Source organism: Humulus lupulus, chromosome 8 (assembly GCF_963169125.1).
Source record: "Humulus lupulus chromosome 8, drHumLupu1.1, whole genome shotgun sequence".
NCBI lineage: Eukaryota > Viridiplantae > Streptophyta > Magnoliopsida > Rosales > Cannabaceae > Humulus > Humulus lupulus.
Window position 1 is genome coordinate 171,804,280 of NC_084800.1, and position 9,130 is coordinate 171,813,409.

General features: G+C 35.4%; 1 long non-coding RNA gene across 3 annotated transcripts; it reads left to right on the forward strand.

Annotated features, from left to right (window-relative positions):
* Positions 1-2,750: 2,750 nt before the first annotated feature.
* Positions 2,751-5,567, forward strand: LOC133794699 (uncharacterized). 3 transcript variants are annotated; one of them, XR_009875295.1, is made up of 4 exons: positions 2,751-3,200; positions 3,964-4,134; positions 4,363-4,970; positions 5,109-5,567. It is a non-coding gene; the product is annotated as an uncharacterized LOC133794699 (long non-coding RNA). The 3 variants fall into 3 exon arrangements; XR_009875294.1 differs by having other exon boundaries at positions 2,761-3,200; positions 4,363-5,567; XR_009875293.1 differs by having other exon boundaries at positions 2,780-3,086; positions 4,363-5,567.
* The last annotated feature ends 3,563 nt before the right edge of the window (positions 5,568-9,130 follow it).

Here is a 9,130-nt window from a genome sequence, read left to right on the forward strand (position 1 = left end):
GCTGGACAAGCCGTGAGTTGGAGAGCTTTTTGGGCGATGTGTACATCAGCAGCTGCTCCACCGCCACGGCCGAGGGATTGACAGGGACTAGAGCCAAAACTGTATTTTTTCCACTTAGGTTGGCTTGAGTTGTATTTTTTTTAAGGGTTGTAATTTTTGGGTTTTATGCCCTTATAAAACCATGTCGGACATGTAACACAATTTTATATTGTCGATAGAAGTAGTAGAAATCATTTAGTTTGAAAATGGTGTTGCTTGCTTGTTTTATTACATGATTATTTAAATAATACAAAGATTTATAAAATCCTCAACATATGGTTAGGTACAATTATAGTGACTAGGTCACAGTGGATTATAGTTGTAATTATATGTTCAAAAGAACGAGTCCTAAGATTAGATGAGTGAATTGGATTTTCACTGATTAGGTAATCTACGATATGATCTACTTAAACATTCACGGATTGATGTCTTGTCCAAGGCATTGACCAAGTAGATAAGATCTGATGTATTTAGTTACATCGGACTAGGACCGATATTGATTATTGATTGATAAATAAGTATCGTTGTTAACGAATCTAATCAATGTCACAACGTTGACCATATGTTAAGTCGATCTTAATTCTGAGTGATAATATTCTACTAATTATATTATTTAAATCTTTTGACTTGTTCGTTACCAGCTTACCCTACGGTCTAGCCCATACTTACATCTTGGAGATTTAGTAGTGTAATTTAGTGGGAGTATTATTCTGTAGAGTCCAAGAACTTTACTTAGCTAAGTTAGATAGTTGTATAATAGTAATAATAGTATTATCTTTATGACTGTGGATTTTTGGTTCAGACCGGGATTTATTTGGACACTCATAGTAGTACTTGTAGATTTTCTAAGTTTAACCTATAGTTTAGGAATATTAATTTTAACCTAAGGTTTGATTAATATGACTGATATTGAGGATAATATTTATTATACTATAAGGTTTAGATAAGAACCAATTAGATAATAGCACATGTTATGTATGGGTTTATTAATGATTAAGTATTTTGAGGATTTAATTTATTAAGGTTAAAATTTGAATACTCTAAGGTCAGTCAGCAGATTTGAAAACGTTAGAGGGCTTAGTCAAGGTTGTTTACTCAATTTAAATTAAGCTAAAAATGTGTAATTTCCTGTTTAAATAATCAGCGTATGCCGATATATCGCAGCTATAGGGGGCGATATATCGCAGCACGAAGATACGAAAAACACGAAATGTTGCACGATTGCCTCGGGCATACTGGCCCAAGCGATATATCGCCCCTCTCAGCATATTTTGAAAGTATTCAAAAATATTCTCCATTCAAACCTTCAACTTCTTGATGAATCCAGTATCTGTTTGAACGAGTCTTCAGCCTCTGCTGAACGATAATTCAAATTATTTTCACTTAAAAGCCATTATTTTTATTCAAGTTAAATGAAGATCTTTTCATTCCTAAACTCTATAAATAGGACCTAGTACCCAGCCATTTATTCATCTATTACTCTAAGTTCAGAGGCTGCAAGTTGCTAGGTGAGTGTGAGAGTGTAAACACTTGGGTTGGGAATTATAAGCTTGACCATTATAAGCTTATCAAACCCTTGGGGAAGTAAGGTTTATTCACATTTCGGTTCAAGGTTTAGATTGATCATAGAAGTACTCAAGGTATCCCAAACTCTAGTCCATTTCTGTATTATGTTCTTTAAAAATTCTCATAGTCTTCTACTCATTCTAACCTTATTCTTATTCTTGGTTAGGAAATCCAAGTTCTTAAGCAAAAGGTTTTTGGTAAGTATATTTTAATAGCATAGTCCCTTTTTCACTTTCATCCCTTTTCTTCAATATACTCACCATATCATAAATGGTTTTTAGGAGTGTTCCATGGTCCCAAATCAGTTCCCATATCCCGGTTATTTTGGTAAGGAAAATAGGATAGGATTTATGTGTTATATGTTTTTATATGTTATCTTATGATTTTATGTTATGCAATATGTTATGATAAGTATGATTGTAGACTTGGGCATATGACCTATATGACTAACAAGCCCCAAATAGATTATGGGCATATGACTTGCTTAGCTAGCAAGACCCCACTAATCTAATGGGCATATGACTTGTTTAGTTTATGGGACCCCAAGTAATAATGGCCATTATAGTATGTATGTGACATAAGTGTTATGGTATGTTTTATGTTGCATTATGAATTTCTATGTTTATGGCTATATGTTAGATTTTTCCTTGCTGGGCATTAGGCTCATTCCTTTTATGTTTATATGTGCAGGAAAATAGCTATAGTGGCTGGAAAGGTTCGTGGATGCTTGGGGAATGTGTATTGAGGCGGAATGGATTCAAGGAGTCGAGAGTTTCGATTTCGAGGATGTAGTTTTTTTGTTTCTTATGGTTTTTATATGTATTTTTCCGCATTTTATTATGTGATCTCTTTTTAATTATCAATATGTCATGTTTTGATTTTAAAACAATGGGATCCCATATCCTAACTTCAATTTTATGTAAGTTTAACATTTCTTTTTTACAAGTTTTAATAAAGTTATGATCTTTTCACTTGTAAGTTTTGTTAAAGATTAGTATCTATGTATAGTTTTCATTAATGGTCCAGGGTCTAGAGTAGTTGGGTCATTACAGTTGGTATCAAAGCAACGGTTCCTTCGCATGAAGTTCTCCTCGATACACACACTCAAACACTACAACATTTCAGACTATATATACCACTTAAAAATGACATTTTTCAAAAAGTGCTATTGATTTAGATGTTGATACTGCATATTGGGCTGGTAATATTATGTCCATATTATGTTATAAATAATTTTGAGTATTGGGCCTACCATTTGTTTTTTTCAATTATTTCTCTCTTAGCCCTAGATACTCTCTCTCTCTCTCTCTCTCTCTCTCCTTTCCCCGCCCGTTCTCTCTCATCGGTGATCTTTTTCTCACTTCATGACAATATCTCCTCCAATTCTCTGTCCTTTCTCTCGCGACTCTGGCTCCGATGAAGCTCTTCTCTCCTATGCCGCATAAGATTTTCTCTCTCTTTGGATTTGTGAGCCGTATGAGGTATCAATATCCATCTCTGCTGTATTTGTGTGTATATATGTAGAACGTAGAGATTGATTGAGATTGGGCCATTCTAAGTATCAATCTCCAATTCGTTGCTCTGTTTCTCTTTATGTATGTTGTGCTCTTCATTTAGGCTATAGTTTTTACTTTGAATTAGATGTATTAATATGATTTAAGCATTATTGTGATTTGATTTTAGTCGAAATTGTTTATAGTATGTTTTCTTACTCTATTATTTATGCTCTGTTTTCTTACTTTATAGTTTATGCAGATTGAATTGTATCATATATACTTGATTGATGCTATATTTGTAGTTTAGTTGTTTTGTTTCTCTTTTCTGATTAATTACTTGCAAAGTGTTGGATAAATTACATCTTTCAGTATTTAACTTACTTTCTTATTCTTATAAAGCTTTATTAATATTAATTGGCTAAAAAAAGGTTTAGTGCATATATTTAATCTTTTGAAAGTAAAAGTCTCTTTCTCTTTCTTTATTAATATCATTATTATGGCAAGGCTTGGCAATATTGCTATAGGTCTGTTCTATTTTGAATCAGTACTCATCAATATTTTTCAAAGCTCTTTATCATATTTATTATCATTATATAACTGTTTTGTCTTTGTTGTTTGACTATCATTTTGTTGTTTGAATACAGGTCAAAGCCATTGTAAACCTTATGATGGTATTTTGGCTGTTTTTCACAAGTGGCAAAATGATTTTTTTTTTAATTTCTGATTCAACAAGTCATTTAAATGGTTTTGAACATCTCATTTATTTTCTTTTTTAGCTATTTAATTAGGACATGTGGAAAGGGATCTAATAACTATGAGTCCCAATAAGTCTGCTTATTTGTATGGGATTGGATATTTTCAGAGGCAACTAGTTCTTTTGATTGGCACAAAGCTACAACATATTATTGCGACCCTGGCACAAGAGAATGCTGGTTTAAGAGTTCATGGAGAAAGGAAGAGGCCAGGGATGATCTTTTCTGGTTTAAGAAGCCAGAACTTCTGTTATCACTGATCCATTTTTGTTCTATTCCAGGTCAGCTATGATCTCTATGAGACTATGATTGCATCCATTGGAATTCTAGATCTTCAATTTGTTGTTACTACTGGTACAAGTTGATCAGTCTGACAAGTTTTAGCCAAATTACTAATAATAAGTGGCTCCAAATCTGTAACTAATAGTCACATACAAGTATACAACCATTATGTTTGTTTAATAATCTTAGTTTACTTCTTTTTTTTTATGAATCATGCTAACTGACAGTGGAGGTTCTCTGGGAATAATGGTGGTCTTTATGGTGAAAAGGGCATTGTCACTGGAAGAAAATGTCCCAAGGGCCTCTATGGCACTTACTGCAGGGTATGTTTCATATTTCCAATGGTACCCAAAATATGTTTTTTTTCCACTTCTGAATCTTTATTGTTACTTGTCTATATGCACACACACAGGCGTCATAGTTTGTAGCTTAATTGTTTATGTTGAACATGGAGGCAAAATCATTCTTCTTCCTATTTATTATTCCGTTATAATCACTAGAAATCAGGGTAGTACAAGTTCCATGAAATATAAAGTAGGGTACCTAGAACTGAGAAGAGATTTTTCAAGTTTTATGTTATTTGAATGTTGAATTAAAGCAATGAAACTCCCATTTTGTTGTTTTCTTGACTAAGAGAATATTCTTAGTGCTAGCACTCAGTCTACTTATACAAGTTGAATTGTGTTTTACATAAATTTTATTTAGTTGCTATACAATTTTACATGAATGCCCCATTGGCACATATAAAGATACTGATGGCTTAGATGACAATCTTTGTGATCCTTGTTCACTTGATCTTCTTCCTAGTCGTGCTGAGTTCATATATATATGCGAGGTAGCTTTACATATCCTATTTACTTCTTTGTAGAATTTTTGGTTCCTATAAGTGTATATCTGACATGTGTGAACTCTTTCTCTCTCTCCCGTTCTTTCGATTTTGTTTGGGTAATTTGATTTGTATTGTTGATTTCAGTGGTAGAGGGATTTGATTCAATGGCTCTCACTTCACGACCATCATGGGTACCTGCAAAGCTATTCTTATGCTATTCTCCGTTGATGTCGCATTAGAGTTTTAAGGTCTATGCTACTTTATTCACTCCAATCGCGCTATGGATTTCGTGGATGACCAAGTGTATATGATCGACTCCTAAGGATGACCACTAGAGCGACCCCAATACTATAACAGACAATATCGATGTCGCCGAAGTCATTGGAGAAGAAGAGCAAAGACGAATGCCATCCATGGCTATTGGTGCTATTGGTTCGTTGTCCGCTTTTTAAGTGAAATATAGAAGTTTTTTTAAATTTTAGCAGAACTTTTTTAGCTAGAATTTTATTATGATGACTTTGATTCTCTAAATTCTACTTTTTGAAAGTTATTCACTTCTTAAGTGAAACATGTATCTGGACCGTGTTAGTTAATATGATGATATTGACATTTTTGTAAATCTATTGTTTTTTTTATTATATTGTTATCAAGGTATCAAAAATAAATTTTATTAAAATATAATATAAATAAATAAATATTTATTTGTAAAAAAATAACAACTATAACAAAAAGTTATCATTAATATAATATAACATGCGCAAAATTTTATAAAAGAATATATAATAACATTTTTTATAACACTTAAATAGTATCATTAAATAAGCATAATGTTTGAATCTTGAAAAAATATTTATAAGCTTGATAAATAGATATTATATGTATTTTATAACAAAGAAAAATTGTTATGGAATAGTTAATTATAACACTATTGATAACACTTGAAAATTATTATAAAAATGTCCAGACTTTTAATAACATGGGCTATGTTAGCATTTGGTAAAATGTTATAAATTGTTTTTTATAGCACTTTTTCAGAGTTATCTGTAATGCTCTTTCTTGTAGTGAAAGCTTCGAATCTGACCGCCAAGTAAGTATTTAAGTTATAGTTATTTTGCCTATGTGTATAGCTAACAATTTTAGTATTTATATTTTCAGTTAAGTATGAACGGAGCATTAAGCAATGAGGATATCCGAGCCATTAAGGCTTTAAAAAGAATAAGGGAACCAAGAAACACCGTAGGAGCACTAGAAAAAATCACACGAAGACTGCTTTTGTTCCACAAAGAAATAGGTCACCTTCAAGAGTCTAAACAAATAATGATGAGAGCAACGGAACAGTATGTATTAGTAATTAGACTATTTAAGGATTTTCATCCTGTAATAGCAGCCTTAGAGGAAATATTGGAAACAATGGATGAAGAAGACGAACTGCCAGTAGCAATGAGATATTACTTCCTCTTAGTTAGGTTCACTGCAAAATCAGAATTTCAGTTTACAAAGGAGCAAAAACATAGGATTTTCACAAACCTTCCTAGAGGACATTTTGATGCACATGACAATGAGGATTATGAAGAATTGGATGATGATATGCTAGATGAAGAATCGAATGTAGAAGATCCTGATTTTTAGAATAGTTAGTTTTTCATTGTTTGTTTTATTTATTTCTTTATTTTATGGTTGTAATAAGTGAAAAAACTATTTTTCCAAATGAATATCATGTTATTTTATTATCATGTATGAGTTTGATTTTATTTTCGCAATCATAATAAATAATAAATAAAATGAATAATGACTAAGTTTGGTGAGGGTGGATACAAATCAATGAACCAAGTGCCTTATTGAGAGTTATGGGGCCATAGTAGTGGGAACGATTTTACTGATCCCAGCCCTCCCTCAATATGGTTAACTTTGGAACAAAGATAAGTTTCGAGCCTGAGAATTAAGTCATATAGGATGATTAGAAACAGACTTAGAAAATAAAGATGGCTTGTTTTTCTAAGTATAGAAACCCACTCTAAATAATAAATAAAGACTTATATAATTTTTCATAAGAAGTCATAATAAATAGGTCCAAGATATGTTTGTTTTAGAATAAGTTTTTGCCTTAGAGGCTACTAGGTAAAGTTCTAACAAGTTTCTTTCAACTATTAGAATTCTGCTACGATGTTGCTCTGAAGATCTGCACGCACCAACGAAAACGCCTCCAACGTTGTTCCAGCGACCAATGAAGCCCCTCCAGTTCGCAAAAGGGGAGTGCGTGCTACTGCCTGCGCAACGCGCCGGCACCGCCAGCTGACTACACTGCGGAGATCACCAGACTGCGACAACAAGTCGAGGAACTTTTGTAGCAACAATGCCAACAGCCTCCGACTCAGACTCAGCCTCCGCCTCAGCTGCAGCTGCAGCTGCAACCGCACCCACAACAAATGACCTCAGCACCCCAACAAGTTGGTTCATATGGGGGATGGCCAGTGGCGAACTACGCGCCATATCCAGTACCGAACATGGAGCCAATGTATGAGAGGTTCCACAAGCTGCACGCTCCAAACTTCGAAGGGACTACAGACCCCTTTGAGGCAGAAGAGTGGCTAAGGAATGTGGAACCGATTCTGACGCACATGAATCTCAGTAATGCGGACCGCATATCCTGCGTCTCATCATTGCTCCAGAAGGATGCCAGAATATGGTGGGACTTGGTCCAACAATCGAATGATGTTGCCCCCATGACATGGACTCGATTTGTGGAGCTCTTCCACAAGAAGTACTACAATTCAGCTGTACTCGCTTCCAGAGTTGAGGAGTTTGCCAATTTGAAGCAAGGAAATTTATAGGTGGCAGAGTATGCTCGTCAGTTCGACTGCTTAGCTAAGTTCGCATCTGAGATGGTTCCAACTAATTTTCTGAGGGTGAACAAATTTGTTAGAGGACTTCGACCAAAAATCGAGATGGGGGTTAAGCTAGCAAACTCGGGGAACACTACATATGCCGACGTTCTTGAGACGGCAATAGAAGTAGAGAGGTTGTAGGCTAATGTAAGTAAAGAAGAAGCTGGTAAGCCTAAACCTAGACAGCAGAGTCAACCTCAGACCAGTCGGAACAACAACTATAATGGCAACAATCAGTCAGGCAACAATGGTAACGGTCAGAAGAGAAGGCATCCTGACAACAAGCAATCTGACAGCGATAAAAGGGCACGAACAAATAATGGGGGAAATAGGTCGGGCTACGTGGAATACCCGCCATGTGCTAAGTGTCAAAAGAAACATCCTAGAGAATGTCGCACAAACACCAAGGAATGTTTTAACTATGGTTAGGAAGGGCATCAGAAAAGAGATTGTCCCCAGCGGAAGCCAGAAGGAAAGAAAGACGACAAGATGGTTCCTGCTAGGGTTTTTGCTTTAACCAAAGGAGAGGTTGATGCTAGCAATAAGGTGGTCACATGTCAGGTTTCTATCCTCAATAACTTATGCTCTGTATTGTTTGATTCGGGAGCCACTCATTCGTATATCTCATTAGGAATGATAGAAAAACTAGACAAACCTTGTAAAAGATTTAGAACTAGGTTTGTAACCGAATTGCCTTCGGGCAAAGTAGTTCTATCATCACCGATAGTACGAGGCATACCGATCAAGATTGAGGACATAGAACTAGAAGGAGACCTGATAGAACTGGTGATCAAGGACTTTGACGTAATATTAGGCATGGATTGGCTAGCACGGCATGGCGCAACCATCGACTGCAAACGCAAGAAGGTGATGTTCGAGACTCCTGACGGCCAAAGACTATGCTTCATGGGACAAGCTTTAGGATTACGCACCACATTAGTATCATCTCTCAAAGCTCAAAGAATGATGGAGAAAGGATGTCAAGAATTCTTAGCCAGCATCACAAACGTGGAAAAAGAGACACCACTTAAGATTGGAGACGTCCGTATTATACAAGAATTCCCAGATGTATTTCCCGATGCTTGCCAGGATTGCTACCAACTCGGGAAATAGACTTCACGATAGAATTAGTACCAGGCACCAATCCTATCTCTAAGGCACCATACCGAATGGCACCTACGGAACTCAAGGAGTTAAAGACGCAGCTACAAGAACTCCTAGACTTGGGTTTTATTAGGCCAAGACATTCACCATGGGGAGCTCCGGTGCTATTCGTGAAGA